The sequence below is a fragment of the Anser cygnoides genome, chromosome 13, assembly GCF_040182565.1.
Source record: "Anser cygnoides isolate HZ-2024a breed goose chromosome 13, Taihu_goose_T2T_genome, whole genome shotgun sequence".
Taxonomy (NCBI): domain Eukaryota; kingdom Metazoa; phylum Chordata; class Aves; order Anseriformes; family Anatidae; genus Anser; species Anser cygnoides.
In genome coordinates, this window is record NC_089885.1 from 21768584 (window position 1) to 21793371 (window position 24788).

Here is a 24788-nt window from a genome sequence, read left to right on the forward strand (position 1 = left end):
ACAAAGACTGCAACAGCAGACTGCAATAGAGCTATGAACAGATCTGTTCACATGCAAGAAGCACTGCGCTAGTTAAGTTTAAATCAAGTGCTTAAAGAGACTACCACATCCAAACACATTTTGACGTTTCCCAAAAAGCCTTGAACCTACTTGGGACTAGTCATGCCACTACTTGGTACTTGATAACCCTTGGTGATGAACCATGGAGTTTTCTTGTTTTAAGTTCAGTTCAAAATCTCAGTATATGCTATAAGAAGTTGAAGGTAGCACAGCAAAGCTGAAGTCATTAAGAGCTGCAGTGCACCAGGAAAGCTGTTTAGACATTGCTGTAGCAAAGATCATCAACAAGCACATTAGGAATAAATTGATTTTGAAATTTCTGAACCTTTTGACACAAAAGAAGTCAAACTGCAGAACAACCATTCCTTAGAAGTAGTAAGGAAAGAGAAAAAGGTTGGTAGCTTGTGAGTTCAGGTTATTTAAAATTACCAGTTTTCAGTAGTATGCAGATGTCTTAGGTTCTCTTGCTATACCTTCCCAAAATCATAGAATGGCTTGGGTTGGAAGGGACCTTAAAGATCATCTAACTCCATCCCCCCGCCAGAGGCAGGGATGTCACCCACTAGATCAGGTTGACCAAGGCCCCATCCAGCCTGACCTTGAACACCTCCAGGGATGGGGCATCCACAGCTTCTCTTGGCAGCCTGTTCCAGTGCCTCACTACCTTTACGGTGAAGAATTTACTCCTAATGTCTAATCTAAATCTATCCTCTTCAATTAAGACCATTCCCCCCATGTCCTATCATTACCTATTTGAGGTAACGAGTCCCTCTCCACCCTTTTTATAAGACTTCTTTAAGTACTGAAAGGCCACAATAAGGTCTCCCTGGAACCTTCCCCAGGCTGAACATGCCCAGCTTTCTCAGCCTTCCTTCATAGGAGAGACACTCCAGCCCCCAATCATCTTTGTAGCCCTCCTCTGGACTCGCTCTAACAAAAATCATTCTCCCCAGATTCTAGATAATTGACAATTTGTTAATTTCACAGTGCTTCAGTGAACCACAAATCCAACTGCTTGCTAGCAGGGCTGCGAACCCCCAAACCATCTTTTCTACTTATAATTGGAAGCAGTCTTTTGTACCAGAAGGAGTGCTGGCTTCTATGACTGTCTTGCCTAGGCCACACACCAGCAGCAAGAGTAAAGATGTCCATAAACCACAGCTAAGAGGGGTTAGTTAAACTAGTCATTAAGCAAGAATGTTGCTTTAAAGTCGCTCCTGTTCACCTACACCACTAATGTACCAGCTACCATGAAAAGAAATAGTCTTTTTGCTCCACTGTTTATGGGATTAAAAAAAAAAAAAAAGTAGCTATCTTGGCTGAGAACATCTGCATAAGTGATTGAATACTAAAGTATCTGAGCACAGTGGAAGCACCAGAAAATGAACATTTGTGGCAGCTCTTTGCAACTAGTGCATGAAAAACTTTAAAGCTCTTCATCACAAATTTTAAAGTAGAGCTGCTTCAGTAAGTATCATCACAGAATTGCATAATTCTTGCAGAATTATTTGTAAGATTCACACCTTTGTTAGCACAGTAAAATACGGACCTATACTACAACCAGTACACTGTACAACCAGTACAATTCCTCCACTGTCATTCACTTAAATGTAGTTAAGCTCCCTGACCAGTTATCCTTCAGTTAGTACATTCAGTAAGATGAAATGTACTTTTTTGCTTAGTAGAAGCCTTCTGTTCTCAAGATGAGTAGCAATCTAAGGTTTAGGAGTAGTAAAGTCTTGAATGGGGTACACACTTCCAATTTCAGGCTATGCTATTTTAGAAGACAGCATGAGCTAAGATACCACAGGAAACAGCCTTGTTTTTTGTTGTTTTTTTTTAAAAGAACCACACCCCGGTAATGTTAGCTTCCCTGATCTGAACAAAGTTTTAACAAATTAAATAGCAGACTGCTGTTAAAGACCGGGATGGTGGCGCTTTGAAGCACGTCCTGAGATGTACCACTGACATTTAATACAGGGCTGAAATGCTGCTGTAAATTTGAGCTTTGTTAAGCCTCATTGATGTGGGGGAAGAAAAAAATTAAAAAAGAAAAAAACACACATATGCTACCAAATGGAATTTTTAAGCCAGTTATGAACTGGAAAAACAAAGTGAGATTTCCACCATTACAGGTAGCGGGAGGCACTGGTCTGCATTCCCAGTTAGCAGGTAAGAAGCCATTTATTCAGAGGAGATGCAGCTTTACTGGGGTGTTTTTTTCATTTCAAGAGCCTAAGTACTGGTACAGAAATACGAATTGGTTCTTCCAGTATGTAAAAGAGCCTGAAAAAACAAGCACCAAAGAAGCTTTGTTCTGAAAGATACCCAGGGATCACCCTACTCTCAGGCAGTTTCACTGTTCCCTTAATGGGTTCTGTCTGCCGCTCAGACAGAAGCTACCAGAGATCTATAAATTGCTGTAACCTCTACCTGACAAGTAAATGCCAGGCACTACATGCTTGCCTTCATTCTCCTCAATCATCTGAAATACTAGTTTTAGTTAAACCATGTTACTGAGGCACGCACAGCTGAGTACTGCCCAACACAGATGTTGCGTACCCCTTGTGTAACAGAGTGCTGTATCAGAAGAAAGCCAGCATAATCCAGTCCCATCATAATTTAGACTCATCTATTTGTCCTGTTCCTTGAGTTACCCTGCCAAAGTGCTTTTAAACCACTAATTTATCAGTGCTTACTCTAAGCAAGAAGAGCCTCAAGATTCACTAGCATTAAGCTTTTATACTTTTATTTCTAAACCATTTAATGAGGTTTTATTAGAATAAACATCCTAGCATCTACGAAGCAATAAACATAGATGTGTCTCCTCTTGAGAAATAACTGTAGTGTAATATTACAGCTCTGATCCCAGAAAAAAACAGTGTCTTCCAAGTAACAGTGCAGAAATGGTTAATCACTAGGCCTGAATTAAGACACTGCAAGGACCCTTTTGTCTACAGGTGCTCAAACTTTGCCCCATAAAGACATGCATGAAAAATTTAACTGCTTTTCCCAGGGTGAATGTATCAAGACCACTAAGAATACTAGAATACTCTAGAACACAGTCAGTTAGACATGGAGACTGAACAAGACTGTAAGAGTCTGATTCCTCATCAACACCTTCATCTGAGGGCAAGCACAACCATCAGTGTGCTTACTGTTCTGGCTGCAAACAGAATAAAATGCTCCTCAATAAGATAACCAACTTGGACTGCTGAGCATACACTGCTCTAGCTCTGTCACCCCAGACAGGCAAGGCACATACTTCTTCGATGCTAGCAACAGGAGAAAACACAGTGACAAAAAGATACTACCCACAACTGATCAGATTACAAGCACCAGAGTGGCAGCACTCGTTCCAATTCCTTTTCCAGAACTGACGGTTACTAAACTCTTTTCTTAAACTTTCAACTTTCAGGATGTATTTTTAGAGGATTTACTGAATTTCATCATCAACCAATTTACCAAGAATGCTATCCTAATGCAGTAAATTATACTGAAGCTCTATTTAAACTAACTGAATTTTTATCATCTTAGCATATATAATGCATGCACTGACGCATCCAAGTGTCTGAAACCCTCAAGTTCTGCTTAGATCTTAAACTAGCAGAAGTTTTACCGTGGTAGGTGGCCTCTGAATAGGCTTTTGTCTTTCCATTATAATTTAATAAAGTATTTTGTACACAAACAGCTAACAATATTGTATGAAAAGCTTCTAGAGAAGCCCATCTTGCACATTACAAGAAAGTTTAACTATTGCATTTCAACAGGCAACTTTACATTCACCAACATAAAAAATACTCAAGAAAAAAAGCCCATATTTAACTGATTTGTTTCATAATGGCTACAGGAAAGAGCTAGAAACCTAGCAACTCTTCCTTTTCTCTTTTTGAGGAATTACCATTGTTTTTACCAGTCTAAGCACAGCTACAGATTGCCACTACCAAAGCATATTAAAGCACTTCCTGTAGCCAAGGACAGTGGCTCTAGGAAGACCCCCTGCACAAACAGAAGCTCTTGCATGGAAAAGACACTGTTTTAGCCCCAAGAGCAGCCAAAGCAAGCTCCTTTTGGTAGAGAAAAGCTTTCGTAACAGCACCCTCCTCACATGGTGTCTAGCAGACTACAGGAAACAGACTTAATAGCAGTACCATGCACCTATTTGCAACACGTCTTTTCAGAAACGTTAACATTGCCCACCGGTATATCCTCAAGTTTCACTTTTTGCCCCACTCAGATTCCCAATAAACTAGCAGCAATGATTATCAGTTCTCTTCCAGGTCTCTAAATGATCCCTACTAATAACCTGTTATAACTTCTTCCTAAGATGAGAGTTTGTTGTTGTATATGAAAGAACAAACAGGAAGGACTGATACCATCACACTAAATAACAGATGTATTACTTGTACTAACACCACAGTGTATGAAGCAGTGTAAGAGGTAGAACAGACAATTCTGTTTGTCAGACTGAGACAGGAACAGAGCACTAGGAAATTCATGTCAGAATAATAGGTAGAGTCAGCACAACAGAGTATCAACCTCTACAGAACTCTGACCCTGAGTTAAAGCTTCTTTCCTCCCTGGATTTCCTGAATGCAAGGAGGCTGTTACACAGTACTGGTCTGGAGACCTCAAGCTTCAGATACTGTTTTCCAGGTTCAAGCCACCAAGTGGACTATTTCTGGATAAAGTGGCATAACTACAACTAGGGAAAAATAATTTTTTATTACTCATTTCACTGTCACAGAAAAGAAGTTAACAAGAAACTCCTGGCTAGCCAACCCTTATAGAGCATCTGTTCAACCAAGAGCTGATGCAAGTAACAATACTGGAACTAACACCATGCATTAGTGGCACAAGCTCTGGCTAAAGAAGTACATCATATCCAGCTGAAGATGCAGGAGGAACTCAAGATCTCACAAGGTACCCTAGAAATCAAAAAACTTTCCCAGTTTTGGCTTTCAGCAAGACTAACAGCAGTCTAACAGGTATAATTAGAATCGTGTCACTATCTAAAAAAACGAATGTTTTTCTGAGGTGACAAATGCTTCTCAGGGCCACATATTCCACTCCCTGCTGCAGCCACCTAACATGGGCCCTGCCACCTTCCATGCTTGTGGGCGCAGTGCCCTGCTGGAAGGACAGGAGTCGCACACCAATCCACATAGCACTTTGCTTTGCCTCTAAACAGCGTCACAGGTAGTGACCCCCATCTGCAGAACCAGCGATACTCACAGACATCTGGCTCTTTTCTGAGTACCAGCACTCTTCCAAAAACAGTCCTGTGTCCTTTGTGTCAGGGTGAGGCTGGACTCAGGTCATATGAAAGTGCTTGCAATTTCTAAAGGGATTACATTTAATTAAACCAGCCCCCTTCCAGCAGTCTTAAAGGGCCTTTTCATACCCCTAAATTCATCAGGAGCAGAACACCAGCAGGGAGCAGGCACACCCCAGGCACCAGCCCTGGCCCTGCCAGGCTGCAGCCCCCACTGAGAATTAACCCTGCAGATGGCTCCCCAGCACTTCACCACTCTCAGCCACCTTCCTCCCCATTCAACTGGGAAATGGCACTACTCACTTGACTGGAACCATAGGGATCCTAACATGGCCAAGGAAGGCGTCCCATTCCCACTCCACTGTGACAGTTTGAATAGAGTCACCATAATAAAATGGAGGAGGAAGCTTGCCCACCTTTGATGTACTCAGTGCCAGTGCGACTGAAGTACAGCTTACGTGCTACATAGTATGTGCTATAACATCCCAGACACCAATTCTGTCTTGGCCTTTTTTTGGAAGGAATTCACCCTTTAAGGGATTTCTAGTGATTTCAGAGCAGACTCTGAAGATAAAGAGCTGATATTAAAGAAAAATTCAGCTTCCTTCCACATATATATCTTAGCCATCTCCAGGTAAAACTAAAAATAGACACAAGCAATCATCATTATCCAAAAACATTTCAACAGGTAAAGATACCACCATGATTGTTGTAACAGGAAAAAAAAAAGTCCTTTCCCCATCCATCTTCTGTTCTCTTTCCACATTTGACAGCACAGCATGTAAGATTATTTTACAGAAGTAATAATCAGTTAGAACTATTTTTAACGTCATTTCCAATAAAACCAGACAGATTTTGAGTTGACTGTACCTTTCAGTGATACACTAATTATAAACACATCCCAACTTCCTGCATCTGCTGCATACTAAGAAGCAACACATGACAGTCACTTATAGACTGTGGCTCACTTTTCTGAAGGTACTGAGATGCCTAAGGATCTTGTAAGCATACTACCTTTCTTTAAACCGCTGTTTAAAACTAGCTCAATATTACAAATTTCAGACTACTTTATACAAAAAAGAGAGATATAGCTGTCATTACTGCACAACTGTAAGAGTTGGACTCAGTAAGAAATAGCAGGTTTACACAGATCTTACAGGAAAGTTTCACCTATTGTTTTGCTGAATTCCACAGTACAGTGTTATCTACTGAGGAAAAATTCAGTTCACACCTACAGTAAAACTAAATTAAAAACACCTGCAGAGGGAGGAGTGGCTTCCCTATAAGCAGCCAGATACAAAAGGAACAATGGACTACGTATTTGGATCTCAGTTAATGGGCTCAGTTGCTGTCCAAGTTGAATCTGACAGACATCAAGAGCTGTTGTCTGTAGGCTATGAAAGATGCTCCACTTACTACCTTTAATAACAGATATTTTGCTGCCCTGTTACCTTATCCCCCACCACTGCCATCCTTGTAGGATGGAAGAGACCATACATGCAGTGTGCTATGAAACACATCACTGGGCTCTAGACCAAAAACATGAGAAGCTGGCAGCATCCTCCAGACCTCACTGGAAAGTGCTTATTGCTGCTGAGTGACCTAATGTGATCTGACAAGTCCTCAAGGAGAGTGCATAGCCACTGGCTTTATGTGCATAGCCCTGTGGTAATGTACACAGTGTGCTGCTGCTCTATCCTATGTATACCCACAGAATCACGTGTTACATGTAAACACAGGTGTTACTTAAAAAACAACACCTTTCTTAATTTGAAAATCAAATGGTAGATGTGCTTGAGTCCCTTCAATAAAATCTCATACTTAGGTCAGTATCTGAACTGAAAATGATAAAAGAATAAATCATTTGAATTGCAGCATGATTATCATAGAAAAGCAAGTTGGGTGAAGAGTAAACTGAGGAAAAGCTAGGAGAAGGCACCCCATGAGCTCACATCTCAGGACACAAAGTTACTGGTAACCGTGGTACCCTCTGAAGCCATTGAAGGCATTGTGAGCTGTGTGCCCCATCCCACTGCCATGCAGACCAGTCTGGAGGCAGGGAGGTTGCAGCTGCTGGAGCTCCATTTGACTGTGAAGCCCTGTTCTCTCACAGGTGCAAGCACCAGCAAGCCAGGCTAGAGAAGTGATACAGATACATCTAACTGGATCTAGGCTCAAACAGTCCTGTTCCCTCCCCATGAATAAGCACAGCAACAAGCCAGATCAGTTCCTAAAAACACTGTAGAGCCACACCTCAAAGCCACATGACAGCTGCAGCCCCCCTCCACTCCTTCCTCAGTCTCCAGTGAGGCAAGATGGCCTATGTGGGCAGCAAGTTGCAGTTTTCACACAGATACCGAACAAAGTTGTTGAGAACAGCAAGACTATGAAGCTGCCACAGGAAGTGAGCTGCAGTGACAGCAGTGCAGATTGAGAAAGTTCACAGCTTTGAAGAGTCTACTTGCAGAAACAGAACCGAGAACGGGTGGAGGAGGCATAGCCTGAGCAGGAGGAAACCAGACATGCCCTGACACAAGTACATGTCTGACAATTTGTCTCACTTCAGCAGTGACACAGGGGGAGCATTGCCAGTGCAGAAAACGCTCTCTGTAACTTCCAGCAAAATGCACCTTTCTGGATGGATTTAGCAACACTGGTGGGGTAGGGGAAGAAGCGACTTACCCTAATACAAACCCTGTCAAACTGTAATGTCACAGTCCTAAATATTAATTTACTTAGCTGTTACCACAAGAGATGATTTTTGAACCAATGATTAAAGTAGCAAGTTGTTTGTCCACATGAACACAAGAGTAGAATTCTAGGATTATCCCTGCCCCCCTCCCAACCACCTTGGACTCACCAAGAGGCTTTGCAAGTCTAACTCCACAGAATTTATACGTTAATGACCATTGTTTACTGCACACTTACTATCCCCTACTTGTCTACTTTGTGGAAAAAAACAAAACACTATTAATAACTGGGCTGAAAAAACAATAATGGTACAAACTGCATTCTACCTGCATGAGTTTTGTCTCTACTCTTTATTCTGCTCATTCAGCAGATTGAGATACATACTATAACCAATTACAGTTCATCATGTTGGCAAACATCTCAAGACCTTTCTTGCCACATTATGGAACTTTCTAGCTGAAGAGCAAGGCCTCTATGCTTACTGGCCCAGCAAGTAGCCATCTAAGCTACACATTCACGAAAATACTTATTCGCCACAGTACAAAAAAAAACCTCTTTATTAGACTTATGGTGGCAGGAACACAAGCTGTACACTGGAACTGAGTGCAACAGGCTTAAAAAAAATTAAGCACTGAAAATAAAGATTGAGTTACGTGAAGAGGCCTATCAGTAAATGCCCCATGCTGCCAGTTCTCAGCAGAACAGCCTCTTATCGGAGAAGGTCTACCTATCTTTGACACCGAGCAGTACTCCAGGGCACTAGCAAGAGAAACTAGTTACCATGACTGCCCTCATCAGCAGAGCTACAACGGACAGCAGAGGCAGGGCACAGGTTTTTTTTTTGGATCTTTTCTGTACCAATGCATAGGTTCATGGACGAGATACTCTACATTTCAGTTCCTCCTTCTCATGATCAATTCCTCACAAATCCATTATGCAAACGTTTTGACAATAAAGTGCGGCAATAAGCTGTACCTTACTGCATCAATTCTAGCATTTAAACACTTATTGCTGCTGCATTATTTCCATTTTCCATTATTTCCATCCTTTCTATTATGAGATGAGCTAGAGTGCTCATCCCCCAGTGATAAGAAAAGTAAAATTCTTCCATACAGCCAGGGGTAAACTTTTTTTTTTTTTAAAAAAAGGCAGTTTCCTTGAAGACACCTTCTGCCATTGAAAAATTAATGTCTACAGAACAGAGCAACACAGCAGTACTTTGTTGCTTTTCTGGTTCTTGAAACCAAGTGTGAGAAGCCACAATTTGCTTCCTGCTGAAATCCCCCTTCGAAACTGATCAATACCTGATATTCATAGGGTCCTGAGTACAGGGTAAAAAAGTTGAATGCAAGGAGATCCTCCCTGCAGGACAAGAGATCAGTTACTCATATTAAATCAGGGAGTCTACTTCAGGCATCCTTATATAAGCTAAGGCTTCTCCCCCCACTCCCCCACCCCACAAGAGGTAGAGAACCAAACTTACTGGTTCCAAACTTAGAGACTTACCCCCCTCTTCAAAAACTCAGATCTTCTTCAAACCACATCCACAGAGCTCACAAGAGGGACTCAGAAAAGCTTCTTCCTTATCCAAAGGGACTGGCATTTGCAGCTGCCTTTCTTTAGAGGCTACCTTCACTGAACCACTCTGCCTCAACTTTTCTGTTTTCTCATAATCGGCATTTCAAAGTCCAGGTTTCTTACTACAGTGCTACCAAGCATGCACTAGAACGTGGGGCCATGCAAAGCCAGGGCTATATATCAATGCCTCTTAATGGGTTGGAGAACTTGGAATTTTAGAACTCTATGGACATCATTTACCCAGCTTAACTAGTGATCAGATTTGGGCTCCCAGGGAACATTTATTCCTGAAAGAGTTCTATTTCATAAGAAGATTACTACAAAGTAAGTCATTCAAAACAATAAATAAATAAAAAATAAAAAAATCACACAGGGAATTTCCCTGCACCTTACATATCAAGTCTTCCAGAGTCATTAATGTTTCCAAGTTAAATCTACTTGAATATAATTCCTTCCTTTTCAACCATATAGATGGTAACTAGCTACGTCCCACCAGTGGTATTTCAACATTGTGGCTGCTAATAGCCTGTAACCCTGTCTGAAGTGCAAACAAGTTTCAGTTTGACAAGAGGAGTTGCAAGATAGAAGTACTAAGCCAGTAAAAGCAGCCATGGGTGGATCCCCAGATTTGCAGTCAAGTACAGATGTTTGCAGGACATTTATTACACAACTTATTCACAAGTTTGTGCAATGGGTCAATTCCTCTATTTTTGCCATTTCCTCTCTCATAAATAGATTCCTCATACACCTCCCTTCGCTTTCCTGTAGCTGCTCCAAGCCATAATGTTGCCATTTACTATTCCTTTAGAGCTAGTTTGAAGTCAGGCCTTAGAACAACTATTTTTGTACCTGCTATTTAGGCTAGAGACAACATACTTCATTAGTCAAATCCAGAAGATGAAAAAACATGGGGGAAAAAAACTTCCCCCTCTTCTACAACTTTTGTATCAAGAGGGAAAACTCAAAGCAAAGTCTAGCCATATGCAGTTGCCATCATTCAAATTCTACACTCTGAGCTAGATTTGGGTTTGTTTCACTTGTTTGGAGTGGGGGGAGTGTTGTTTTTTTTTTTTTTTTTGGTGGTGGTGGTTTGTTTTAACACCCATTTGTTTTGTGCATGTTAGAAGGTGCTATTCTCTAGAGAAACAGTATATGCTTGTTTTAGCCTCTGTACCGTAATAGTGGGGTTGGCCGTTGTGCTTCACATGTCTGAGCTTAACCACATCCCTCCTTAAAGCTCTTCAATTTAATGGCAGTCAGCAGGACAGTGGGCATGTTTGAAATGCCAGCAGTGGTATGTGTGACATTCCTCGCAGCTATTGCATGCACCCCCTAGACAATCCTAATCACAGGTTACAAACAAGTATTTTGCTCCCTCACCACCACTGGAGTAAAATCTATGCCATACACTAGTGTTATGACCCTGTCTGTTACTGCAGTAACTTAACTCACAAAACAGTTCCATTACCCTACCCCACCAACACGGAAGCATATCAGATTTTCTGAGAAGACTTAGCAGCTTGTTCCCCCCTAAACTTGCTTAAGTCCAGTTCTTCTCTTCCAGCAGAGGATTTCCCAGTATCATTTAGCAGCTGCAAAGACACTGCAAGTGTTTAAAACAGACAAGCCTAGTAGTCAAGATGCATTTCCAAATAGCCAATAAGCTTTCCAAACCTAGCACCCAGTGGATACCTGCCAAAATTACAAGCAGCTTTCGGCTGGAAATAACTCAAAACAAGATCAAGACAGGATGATAACAATACAAGCATGAGCTGTATAAAGGAATCACATGTACCATAAGTACCTGAGGTTCATGAGCTAATAGACTAAACAACTCACTCCCTATGTAAAGGTCTTCAAATTCACCTGTAGTTAAGAACTGTTTTAGCAGTAACTTGGAATTTAGGGCGGTAAAAAAAAAAAAAAAAAAAGCCATACTCAGAAGCTCCAGTTATCATTCAAGAGACTTTTCCACAGGGAAGACAGCACAGAGATCACTGCTGTGACTGAGCTCATCCTTCCAAAAGGATTCTCATGTGTGGATGAACAAGTCAGAAATGTGCTCAACTGTTTCACATGCTTCTCTGTTCTTCAACCAAGAGTCATCCAGCACTTAGGCTCACTGATAACAAGAAGGGCAGCTGTACACAGGGGCTGCCTTTTTCAGACATCCAAGGCAATGCCTGGGTGTGGCATTTCAAGTTCTTGGCCAGCTCACAGAGCTCACTGAATATCTGAACAATAGCCAGATTTCTAGGAGCTAGAACACAGCCTTACTGTGGGATCTGACTGCCCAGACTATGAGCTATCCCTCCAAATTTAACTGCAGGCAGAGTCAAATGTGAGGTAAAGCTGTTTCATCATCCTGTGATTTTCAGCTTTATCATAGCCAGTGTGCTAGACAAATCCTGCAACTTCTTTTTAGTACAGGGTCTCATGTAGTCTCACTGCCTTTTCACATCTATTTAGGTCATGGTTCCCTAAAATACAGGATTTCCCTGGAACAGCTCAGTTTTACACTACTTTTTAAGTGTAAGTTTCCCCACCCACATTCACTTCCCTCTCCACCAACCTATTTTAGGTTTTAAATAGTTCTATTGGGACTGTACATAGTTTATAAAAGACCAGTTTGTGATTGCTGAAGTACCTTTTGTTATTTTAAGCTCCGTCTAGTTCAAACACTTGAGTTTTCCTAATATAGAGCAGAGTAGCTACAGCACCAGGATAGAGAGAGCCCTGTGTCCCAGAAGACTCAAGTGGGTGTAGAGCTGCTGGCGGCAGCCTGGAGAGAGCAGTGCCAGCACGCTCTGGGTGTGGTCCCACCACCACAAATCATCCCAAAAGGCCTGTCACCATGTTGCACAGTCCCACTGCCTTCTTTGGACCAGTATTAGCACTACCATGACTACACAACAAGCAGGATCAAAGAGTAAGTCAGGCTGAGAATAACTTATCTGTTATTTTTTCCAGCAAGATCATTTCCTTGGTCCCATTCACTATACTGACACAGAAACACTGCTACTAGCACAGATTACAGGAAGGTGGAAGTGTAAGATGACTCTCTTTGGATACAATTGGAGGAGACAATCGCTTCTTATTCCTCACCCCCAGGCAATCCTATTTTATCCTGTTTTATTGCAGAGAAGAGCAATAAATCCGGTGAAGGGACTAGAAAACAAGACTTATGAGGAGCAACCAAGAGAACTGGGGTTGTTTAGTGTGGAGAAGAACCTGAGGGTAGACCTCATCCCCCTCCACAACAACCTGAAAGGAGGTTGCAGTGAGGAGGGCACAAGCGATAAGACACGAGGAAATGGTCTCAACTTGCACCAGGGGAAGTCTAGACCGGATATTAGGAAGAACTTCACAGAGAGGGTGGTCAAGCATTGGAGTGGGCTGCCCAGGGACGTGGTAAAGTCCCCATCCCTGAAGGTATTTAAGAGATGCGTGGACATGGCACCGAGGAACATGGTTTATTGACAGGACAAGTTGATGGTTGGACTTGATTATCCTGAAGGTCTTTTCCAACACAGATGATTCTATGACCCTTTGTAGTGACTCAGGTTCTCACACAACCCCCTGCCAAGATTCACCCCCTAATCAAGCCACATGCGAACTTGCCATTAACCCAGCTTTCTGTTGTGCTAGCAAGTCAGAACTGATTCACTGTTGAGTTGAACTATCAGAGCCAATGTAAGGCAGGACCACACAGATGTGAGCAAAACTCTTCAGTGGCAACAAACCATCAAAGCTCTTAAACAGGAAACCAAGTTAACTGCAGCCTTTAATAAACTAGATCAAGGAGTTCACACTTACACGATTTTGAAATGCATTGCTTAAAATTGAGTTATTTGAAAAGAATGCCTGATATCAAGTATCAGGTATCACTTTGCATTAGATACATACATGAAGACATGGCTAAATGCCTCGCAAACCAAATGGTAAAGTAAGATTTATTAACAATATGTCTTCCTTTTAAGTACAAGCTCATCACATACCACCTTTACTACATGCAGATTAAAGTGCAAATGTTAGTTGACATTTATAGATTGGGCAGACATCACAGGATGCCATAATGGAACCACAGTCAAAAAACAGCTGTAGCAGAGGGCATCATTTCGACCAATAAATAGCATTCTGCATCATGTTGCCTTTCACAGCCTGACTAAACAGCAGGAAAAAAAAAAAAGAATTCTGAATGTAAGAAAGCACTTAACTACCCATTCCTCTCCAGAGTATTTTCATCTTTAATGTTTCAGGGTGTTCTAGCAAAGCCTATTTAAAAAAAATGTTACAGTTACCTGAATAGTATTTGTATCTGGTAAACTTGATAAAGTCTAGTTGTCTTTACAGTTCTATAGAGAAACTGGATTACAACTTAACACAATAAAGCTTTAGACTCCCAGTGAACTGCTACTGAGAAAAACTATTCCCAGTTTGCTACAGGGCCGCATCTCCTGAAACAATGCTATAAGCAATGCTAAGAAGCTATCCTGCTCAGAGTTCTGACAGTTTAATGTGATCTCCTGGCCTACAATACCTTTCTGCGGGAAAGTGTTTTTAGATTACTGCCTGGACACGACCAGAGACATTGCATGGATCAACTGTACCAGCAAACAGAACAGATAAACTAGCCATACTCAGTAGTAACTGGGCTTATACTATGTATTTCTTTTAAAAGGGGTTGCTTTTGATACATTTTTGTCATTATACATGACTAGCTCCTTCACTGTCTCCATGCCTTTGCACTCCTGAAGATAAGGTTAAGAACCTCCAGTCACCTACAGAATATTTTGCAAATCCAAGTACTTTCCAAACTATGCTTGTGAACAAGTTAAAGAAGTATCATCTCAATTCAAACAGCTCAAGAACCTGAACAATCCAATCCAACTTAGAAAACGATCCAACCTTGAAATCAGCCTTGCTCTGAGCATTGGGTGGGACCAGATTTCTTCTAATGACCTCTCTTGGCTTAACTTTTAATAATTCTACAAGACTGCAGAAGTTGCTGCAGAGCTACCCTGTAATAACAAAAGTCTTTACAATGCTCATGGTGGAAACTGACTTCTTGTATCAAGTGGGCAGGAGCAGTTTCCTCATACGATTTACAGTTTCAATATCCAGGTCTTTCAAATCTCCTCAGCAAACAGAGATGATGTGCGCTATCTCCACAGTCAAACATATACAGTAGGAGGAAAAATAGCCAAACACTGAGCACAGCTCCTGCCAGCGTTCATGCAAATATAACCTATGAAAGTAAGCAGTAGAACTAACTAGACCAACCTGAGGCAAGGAGCCTGCAGAGCACCTTCTGCAAGGGACATTCGGAGTTCAACTTGAGAGCTTAGCTCTTTATTCAGACCTGCAGTACAGGGTTGGTTTTTCTTACATTTTCAATTCCCACCCCACCCCCCATAAGCCAAGGAACAGCAGCAAGGATTTATAGGCAGTACTTCAACTCTGATCAAAGCCTGGGGCTCCTTCAAGATTCCTGCATGCAGAGACCTCACACCAAACTGCACATCTTCAGAACACTGGAAACAGTAAAGCTGCCTGCTAACCACTACTCTTGCTCAGGCTTGTCATGAAAACAGATAGATCCACATGAATGCATCTAATAACCCTTCCTCCTCTAATGGAATGGCAGACCAACAAAATTGCTTGTTTTACAAGATTTTCTGAACCCCTTCAGACTGAAATTATTTTCAAATCCTTCCTAACACTACCACACTAAAGCTGCCATTAGAATATCATAAAAGCATTTCACTGAAGAAGTCCCTTACACCAGACTTTCCCGAGACCAAGGTGTTTGGACACAGTCATTTGAAGAGAGATGAGGAAAAACTTGAAAATACAGAGTAATGCAGCATATGATAGCAAAATACAAAAATAAAGTCATGTGACACCTGCCTCCTCCTCCCCTCACCAAGAGGGAGGGAATCAGCTTACTGAGAAGCAAATTATGATTTGCTTGCAATTATTTTTGCAATTATTTTGCAATGAATCCTAAACTCAAAATGCTTCATGCAAATTTGAAGGGTTCTATCCAAAAAACACCTGCAGAACAGCCTTTTTTTACATGATAATTTTACATGAATGAAAGACACTTTCATCAAAGCTTAGCCATGAGAGAAGTGGCTGGACATTTCATCTGCATTTGGTCCCTACTGGTAGAAGAGGCTTTGCACAGAGGTGAATGAAGTACTGAGAAATCAACAAAACTTATATATCGAATGCCAAAACCGAAGCAGCAAAAGAGAAGCAATCCAGACATCTGACAAATGCTGAATGATCAAGTAAAAATCTGACAGAACAAATACTAAAATAGCATCGTATTTCCTGTGTATGATGCTGAAGCAAGTATTGTTCAGTACTGCCTCTCATCTTCAGTTGATTGCTCTGATATTTACTCAAAGTCCTTCCATTCGTTCTGTCTTTTGACAGAGAGATTCAGGACACACACTACAGGGATATGTTCTTACAGCTGATGATGTTAAAGTGCACCCACATTTGAAAGAAATCTCTATTCTATTAGGTGTGCAAAGAAGTATTCCAAGCATAATACATTACATTGCAGCTTGCAGTAGGTTCTCATCTTGAGATGTTAGCAATGAACCACAGAAACAAGATAAAGCAAAAGATTTTTTTTTTCCTGAGCTTCAACTCACTTCCGCATACGCGTCTGTCACCACAACATCCTAGGTATACATTGTGCCCACCAGTAGGTATACATTGTGCCCATCAGTATCTACTGATTTTTTGTAGCTGACAACACTTGCTCTTTTTTTTAATGATATGCTGTTGCAAAAAAACCACAAGTCTTCAGCAACTTACTGCTTTCAGGTTTGCAGGGGGTGGGTCAAAATTCCATCAGTTTGGGTTCACTTTAGTGTTTTATCCAAAAAAAAAAAATTACTTCAGGAGACACTAGACACTTCTGGATTTTTTGAGCACCAAATACAGGAAGAGAGGTTCCTCGCTTGTTTTTTTTTTGTTGTTTGGTTTATTTTTTTTTGGTTGTTGTTGTTTTCTCTGAGCAAAACACTAACACTGCAGTAACAAGGAAAGCCTGTCATCCCAGGAAAGAATATGTTACAGTCCACCCACCATGACAAATATACACCTCTTGCTTACTTTCATAAAAAACAATTCACATAAAAACCATTCACTAAAGTAGGCTTATTGATTGAGGGAGTTGTCATGCCAAAAGGACTAACAGAATTGTTCTCATATCAGTGTCACTCATATCAGTGAATCATGAAGTATTGTGTGGATTTTGTATCACTACTTTTATGTTGAGTGACTTGAATACGTTGGCAGTAGAACTACCTTACTTCTTTAGAAGGTACCTCCAGAACCATTTGCCACCATGCTGCAAGTCCTGGGGATTATAATCATTTTAAAACTACAAGTTCTGAATTTTAATAGAGAAAAAAGTACAACCAGAAGCCTCTTGTCCGTCCAGCCTGAAAAGGCACATAGTATATTGAGGAAACAGAATCAGACTTTTTTATCCACTATTCCAGAATAGCATATTCAGAGGGTAAAAAAATTCCACTTCATTATTCTTAGACACATTATGAACAAAAAGCCACAACTCCATAGGGGAAAAAAAATACTGGTATGTGTGTTTGCTGAGGGACCTGACGCTTCACCCTAATAATTTGTCTGTCAGCTCAGTTTTTGCACTATAAAAAAAGTGCAGAATTAATACTGGAGAGCCAAGTTCAGTACAGTTTAAAAGCCATAGCAAGGAGAGATTTGGCCCATAATTTCGTGCTTTATTAGACTGTTACATAAAACCAAGTACTTTTATTAAATGGTGTGACTAAATGATTGATTGGACTGTAATGGCAGATTTTTTTCTCTCTACTTAGTCACTTCCCCACCTTAAATCCAGAGAAAAAGAAGGCTATGAATCATAAAGGCTTACTAACAAGAAAAGGACAAGTCAGTGATATACAGACAGACAAGAATGGCTCATGGCTGCAGGAAGACATCAGTTTTGCCGCTGAAAGAAAATACCTGGAGAACACAGGAATGCACACAACAGCAGAACTGCAGTTCTCCAATATGCTGTATGCAAGATTCTCTGACATTGACTTAATCTCAAAAAAACAGAAGTGTGGTTTTGCAGTATTCGCACTCCAATACACTATTGAAGTCAGTGTCCTTTTACGTAGTCTTTCTCTAAGCAACAAACTTGTTGATCAGTAGTGCTATAAGCTTGCAAGAGAGAGCATAGATCAGTCCGGACCACGCATACTCTGCCATTATGCTTCACTACTTCAGTTGTCCCTTTCTTGATCTTCTCAGAGATTTCCTTCTCTCTACACAGAATTGCTGCTGGCAGAGAAAGGAGCCTGTCTCTTCCCTCCCACACCACCATCCAATTCTTGCCTAATCACGTCTCTCCACAGAGCTGATCAGCTTCAGAATTTTTTCATTCATTCCTCCTTTTGCAGCACATCTGCACTTTTGTCTGTAGCTATTAGTCCACCAACAATGGCAAAAGGGAGAGAAACCTAGTACGGCCAAATACTCCTATTTTTTTTTTAGCCTGGGAATGGGATGAGAACAAAACATCATTCCTCAAACCTAAATTTATCTTTTTGAAAACTGGTTCCTCAGGGCAACTACAGCTTCAGAGATATCAAAACAAATAGGAAAAAAAAAACCACCTTGCTCAAATCATACCACTAAAAAACACTTTGGAGTGTTTTCTCCCCAGGTTCAAAAAGCTGCTATACAGAGACCAGGAATTTCTGACAGCCCCACTACTCCACTGGAGGATCACAGATTTACAGAAGTAAAGATATCGTTTCACAGATGCACAGGAGGGAAGCAGCACTAGATCATCTGCCCTTGCATCCATGGTTACTACAGCTTTAATTGCCTCAGGCAAATGCAAGGCCCAGATCTCTGCATTTTCAGATTTGAAACCTCCAACCAGTTGCAGTTGATCCCTACGGTTTTATAACCACCAAGGCTGCCAGTGACTGTTTTTCTTCCTACACCACTGCCAAGTATTTGCTGCACAATATATTACGTGTTACAGTAAGAGTCAGCATTAACTGTTGGAGTCAGAAGGATGGGTTTTATGCCCACAACTTCCAGAACACTTGAATGCTCCACCTAGGCACAGCTGTAGGTGTTGTTATAAAGAGGTTTACCCAGGGGTAGCTTTCCATGAATCTAGACTTCAGCCTGCTTTAGATGTTTCAGTTGGGATTAAAAAAATTAAAAAAAAAAAACTTCTTTGATGCAGTAATATTGTCTGCACTACACAAACTCCTGCTGTTCTCAAACACCCCCAGGGAAAAGCAAGCAATTAACTGGCTGCATACTACTGCTCTTCATTTACATCAGTTAATTGCCCTGGATTATTCCCAGGCAGGGAGGGATTTCCTCTTTTCCAGCAATATGTCTGCAACAGCAGGGAAACTCCTCACAGGGTGATGTTGAGTTCCAGTATCATCATCTAGCAGGCAAACTAGACACCTGGGGGAGGGGGGTCAGGAGTTAGAGCTGAGATCTTGGAACTCTTTTTGAAGCAGACCCCATTACAGTCCTCAGAACAAAAATTAAGCACAGATAACAGTTTTATTGTGCAAATTCAGGGAGGCCCTCTTGCTGCGCAGAGGCAGAAAAACAAGTCAGCCAAATAAGGCTGTTTGAGCTGTACCAAGCCAGGAAAGAGTCCAGGAGATGACGTAGTTAGAGGAAGCTTTTAGTCAGTTTCCTTTATAGCCTGGAGCAGGGCCAGAGCTACCTCTTCCAGACAAGTTTCTCAGTGAAGTGTCAGTTGATCAGAAAGGACATGGAGAGCCCAGCAACTCAAGAAGGGTCCTGTTCCCCCCTCATCCCAGCTTCACAAGAAGCAAACACAGAAGGTATTTGAAGCACTTGGTTTCAGTTTGCCAGCTGTCTTTCAGATAGCTACCTAGAGACTTCAGTGAGCTCTGCGCAAAGAGAGGTTCACACCAGCCATTATACATAAAACAACTGAAACAAGTTTCCTCTAGAGGCAGCGATGCCATTTCCTGTCAAAAAATGAGTCCATATTAAGCCATCTTATGAAGTATCCCCTTGAGAAAAGCAAGGATTGTGATTAACATTCAGGGGTGATTAATCAGATGAGGCAGTCACCCAAAGGAAAGTGCTGCAACCCCTTGCAGGTCCAAAAAAGGTAGTGCCTGCAAATGCTAAGGGGACAGGGTATTTGCTAGAAGTGATGACCAGCCCCCTGATATTAGGCACTATTTTCAACACAGGATTCTTATAGCAGAAGTAGCAGATCTAAAGCTTTCCTTAGGCTGCTTTTATTATACGCACCTCGCCAACCTCCTTCTTGCTCATCTGCCTCAAGTAACAAATCAAGAGGTCAAAAATGAAAAAAGGACTCAACTAACATTCAGTCCCATGGAACCTCTGGTACAATAAACACTCTTAACCCTAATAATCTGTGATGTTAGTTTTACAGACTGGATCATGACTACAAATTCATATCAGGCACTCAGAATAGTTCTTGCTCACTACAGTTTAAAAACACTAACTGATGCCTTCTGCAGCGCACTGCCAGTTAGGTTCAGGGCTTTCCATAAGAGGGGGAAGTAAAATTTTACAATTATGCATTAACTGAGTGAATATAAAGTTTATTTTTATTCTATAAAACTCCTGTTTAACTTCAGCATAAAAGGCTCGGAAGTACTGAACAGAAGCTTTTGCTCATTGTCAGTGTTAATTGCTTCATCTGCACAAAAAGTAAAACCTTGCTATTCTTGCATAATCTAGGAACCAAGATGATTAATACAATACAAGCTGAGGTGTAATTGTCTTTCCTGGTTTGTTACATCCCACAACAGGTATTTTACTACAGGTAATTCATTGTACTCCAAATTGGTAGTTTACCAGGTTTCAGGACACTCTCCGCATGCTTTGTAAGTTACTGTTGCTCCCGAAGTACAAACTTATCTGAAATTCACCAACAAGGGCAACACGGGCTTCTGTGTAAAGCAAGATCTTTGGGAGCTCTCAATCACACCTTTTTACTGCAATTCAATGCATGTAATAGTGTTAGAAGAAAGATACAAGGGATTAAGTTCGACCAACAAGCTAGCACTAGTGCCAGACCAAAGCCTGCCTAATTTTGTTCAGTGGTGACAAGTTTCCCAGGTTATACTGAGGGACAGAGAGAGGGAAATACACCATCTGAAAACCAACCCTTGGGTAAGAGAGAAGACATCTGAACTGTTCCTTGTGTTCCTTCATAGTTCACAGCACAACAAGATTCAAATCCTGGGCACCAAAAGTACAGCATCCATCCATTACAAGTCATGGTTTGCATCACTGTCCACCCCTGTCCTTCCAGCTTTCAAGAGCTCTAGCAAATTCCACAAGAAAAAAAAAAATAGGAATTACTCAAACATAGTACTCTGTTTACAATTGTCATCTTGCAGTGTTTAGTAGCAAGTTGCCACACCTCAAGAAACTAATTATCCAGAGGGTTCTCCTCATACTTGATCCCTAATCTCTGTTATCATCCTTCTAACCAGACCCATGCCATTCCAAAAATTAGAGGGAGATATGCTTCAAGGACCTTTGGAGTCCAATGGAGAATTAGGACCATCAATTTTCACTACAGTGTCCTTGAAGGCCTTAATGGCCACCACTGCATTGAATTTTAGAAAATAGAGGAAAAAGGCAGCAGTATTGAAGAACTTTTAAAAATCTGAGCTACCACAATAGAGCTGAAATCCACAAATCCCACTGTTCTTTTGTGCTTGTCCAAGATGATTTTTTCTGCAGTAATACTTTGCCCTAGAAACCTGAAGACTTACGTTCTCAACATCTAGAGAAAAGCTTACTTCTGCTAATAAGGTAAGGAGTCCAAACTTTACTACCTCAGTTTGAAGCTGTTTGTAACATTCAAGCTCTGATTAAATCCATTTCTCTACAGTGAGTGAAGGCTACATTACCTAATACTGATTTGTTCAATAAGACAGTTTTAAGAGTTGAATACACACTTTATACAAGGCAGATGCTCACATTTCAAGTTCTCAGTGATATATCCATTCATATAGCCACTAAGCCAGTACATTCACAGACAAAATAGTTAACGAAACCTGATATAGAAACGCTGCTTTTTCCAATAGCTAAAAATACCCTGAAATATCAGCCCAGTTGTCAGACATGACTGGTACAAAATGGTGGCCTTCCCCTCTACTACTCTTCTCCAGCTAAAAAGTTTTTTGTAATATTGAAGTGATTAACAATGTGGCTTGTTAATATGACATCTCATTCACTTCTATCAGGATTTGGAACAGAATGTGACATTCAGCTCTACCCATCCCAAAATGACTCAGGACCAGTCAGTGAGCATGAGATCAGAGCCTACTCATGACCATACTTCCCACAAGCGGGGGAGTTTCGGAGTTGACAATAGCTTGAAAGAGGTATCTTACCACCTAACTGCTTCCACCCCTTTGCAATACAAATTGTGTGTGGGGATTATTACATGCCCCCTTTCATGTGCACTTTAACTGTTTACATCCTGCAAGTTTTTCAGAATAAAAGAGTTACGAACAGGAGTTGGTTGCCTTACTGTAAGAGCACTCGAGATAAAACAACGAAGCCTTCCTGTGGAGAGCATGGCAGGATAAGCAGGCTGATCTGTGATGGACTTTCTATAGTCTACAAGGCCTCCAACAACCAAACCCACTCTGACTGTGCAGACATTATGCTTCACAACAGCAAAATCATGTGCCACTAGTTCAAAGGTTACCAAAGTTAATCTTGGATTCCTATTAATAGTGCACTAAAGCATAGTGCCACTGAACAAATCTCACGTTATGAAGAGGCAATCTCTAGCTACATGTGTTAACATTTAGCCTAGCTTAACAAAGAGTAGGGACTCAGAACTCAACAGGTTTTGCTGCTCAAGCCACACAGCAGCTGCAGCAGCATGTTCTGTAAGCTTGGTGAGATGAATGATAAGAGCTACCAAACACTTTAGACACAAGTGTTTTTCCTGCCCAGCCAGAACTGTTCCCTGGAACATTTCCTCCATCTGTCTTCTTCACAATGGATTTATTTTTGTGATGAAGCCTACATATAGCTACATCTAACTGCTCAGGTTTCACCCACATTTGACCTTGATTAAGGAAAGTCACTTGCATTTTACTGTTTTGTTAATTAAGCAGCTATTAACAAATCTAAAGCTAGCACACTAGTAGTCATGTTTCTTTCACATGAAGAACTGATTACACAGTTATGCCAGCATTTCCTGTTCCTGCAAACCACAGCTCAAAAAACGATGTTTAAAATATTATTTCAGTTGGGTCTGCAATTAGGGCAGATGGGGCAGGAAACCAAAGTGGCTGATATAACAGCCACTCTCTACCTCAACAGGCACAAACACGCGAAGTGCTTTCTGCAGAATCTGCCACATACAGCTAAGTACCTGAATGTCTTTATTTGTTCCAGTTTTTAAAAGCTCTTGAAAGCAGAACTGCTCCATCGTAGCCAGAAAGCAGCAGATTGTGAAAATGAATCCAGCCTAGGGTGTGTCTCCAGATTCAAAGGCTAAGAGCACCTTGTCATGCAGTGGCAGAGCACTTTGATTCAGCCTGTTAGCAGGGAATCCTGCCTCATGAGCCTCTCTGCAACATATGCAAAATTTTTGGCTGATTCATACTAAAAGTCACTCCACAATTGTAAACTCTCCTCTGGCTAAAACATCTCAACCACATTTTACACAGGAGTTCCCTAACCTGAGCCACTTCTGTTTATCTTACTGAAATTGTTGCCTTTTTTTCAGAAGTAACTCTTCACTAACAGTTGCTGTTGTTTGAAAAAACACTTTCCAAAATCTTTTGAAAATACTGTCTTCTCAACCTTTAAGTGACTGAGTTTGATATCCTTTAAGATGATGTTTAAACTTAAAAAAAAAAACAAACTACAATAATCTCAGATTTTTTGTCAGATATATTGTCTCAGAGAGACTGCATTTAAGACAGCAGGAAAAGCAGAAGTCATTCAAACAGGCACCTAGTATCTAAAGTGATAAAATTAAACTACTTAAAAAATTGAGGGTGGATTCCGTTTCAACTTCCACTTGCAGAAGGGTGGGGGTTTTTTGTTTGGTTCTCTCCCACCCATGTAAGCTTAAAGATTAGAAGTGCTTAGGCCATTTCAGATCATTCCTAGCGAGGAAATATCTAGAGCCTTCCAGCCTGCTCCTTCCTGTGTTATCAATGAAGGGCGAGGACCTTTTACTCCAACCAGGAGAAATTAAGTTGGAAAACAAAAAAAAAAAAAACAAACCTCCTTATTAGTCACTGAACTACTACTGTAAGAGGGAGAGTCAAGTACAGACTTGAACAGACTTTCTGAAGTACCAATCTCTCTCTAGCCAAGAAATACTTCAAGTCAAGCTGGGGCATGGCTCCCTAGCAACTCAAACTGACTAATTAGAAGTTGTGAAAACCCTGAACTTCTCTCTACAAAGCACACAAGAGGTAGCCATAGATTTAATTAGCTCCCCGCCACGCTCTCAAAAGCTTCGTCCGACACGCTGAGCTCGGAGCACACGTACTCGAGCAGCACGCCCGCGTGCAGACTGCGGAAGACACGGGCGAGGCAGCGGGGAGGAGGAAGGCACCTCTTTATTCAGACATGTTGGGGAGGAGAGCAGCGGCCAGAGGGAGCTGCCCGGCGCGCCGTTACTCAGGCAGCTGCGGCGAGGTCGCCGCGGCGGGGTCCCCCGGCCCCGGCCGCCCCGCACCCGGCCCGCCCGGGCTCCGCCAGGCGCGGGGGTGCCGTGACGGGACAGGAAGCGGCCGGAGGCGAGGGGAGCACAAGATGGAGGGGCGGGCGGCTCCGCTCCGCTCCCCCCCGCCCGCCGCATCCCTCCCTCCCTCCCTCCCTCCTCCTCTCTTCCTCCGTCCCTCCGGGGGTCGCGGCCGTCCCGCGGCTGCCGCCGGCTCCGCCAGAGCCCCTCGGGCCCCGCCGCCGCGGCGCTGGGGCGGCCCCGCCTGGGCAGGGCGCGGGCGGGAAGGGAAGGGAAGGCATTCCGGCTCTCCATCGGGCGGGCAGCCGCGGCTCCGCCATCCCCTACCGTCGCCAGGCCCCTGGGAGAGCTCGGGGCGGGGGAACCGCGACGCCCGAGCGGCCGCGGCGCGCT

The 24788-nt window shown here is 42.0% G+C and overlaps 1 protein-coding gene and 1 long non-coding RNA gene across 2 annotated transcripts in view; both read right to left on the reverse strand.

Annotated features, from left to right (window-relative positions):
* The window catches only part of MSN (moesin), a 46105-nt gene that overhangs the window by 21154 nt on the left and 163 nt on the right, over nucleotides 1–24788 (reverse strand). The gene's annotated exons all lie outside the window — the stretch shown is intronic.
* On the reverse strand, nucleotides 1880–24785 carry LOC136791888 (uncharacterized). The gene is made up of 2 exons (XR_010834888.1): nucleotides 14386–24785; nucleotides 1880–13755 (listed from the first exon to the last, which is right to left on the reverse strand). It is a non-coding gene; the product is annotated as an uncharacterized lncRNA (long non-coding RNA).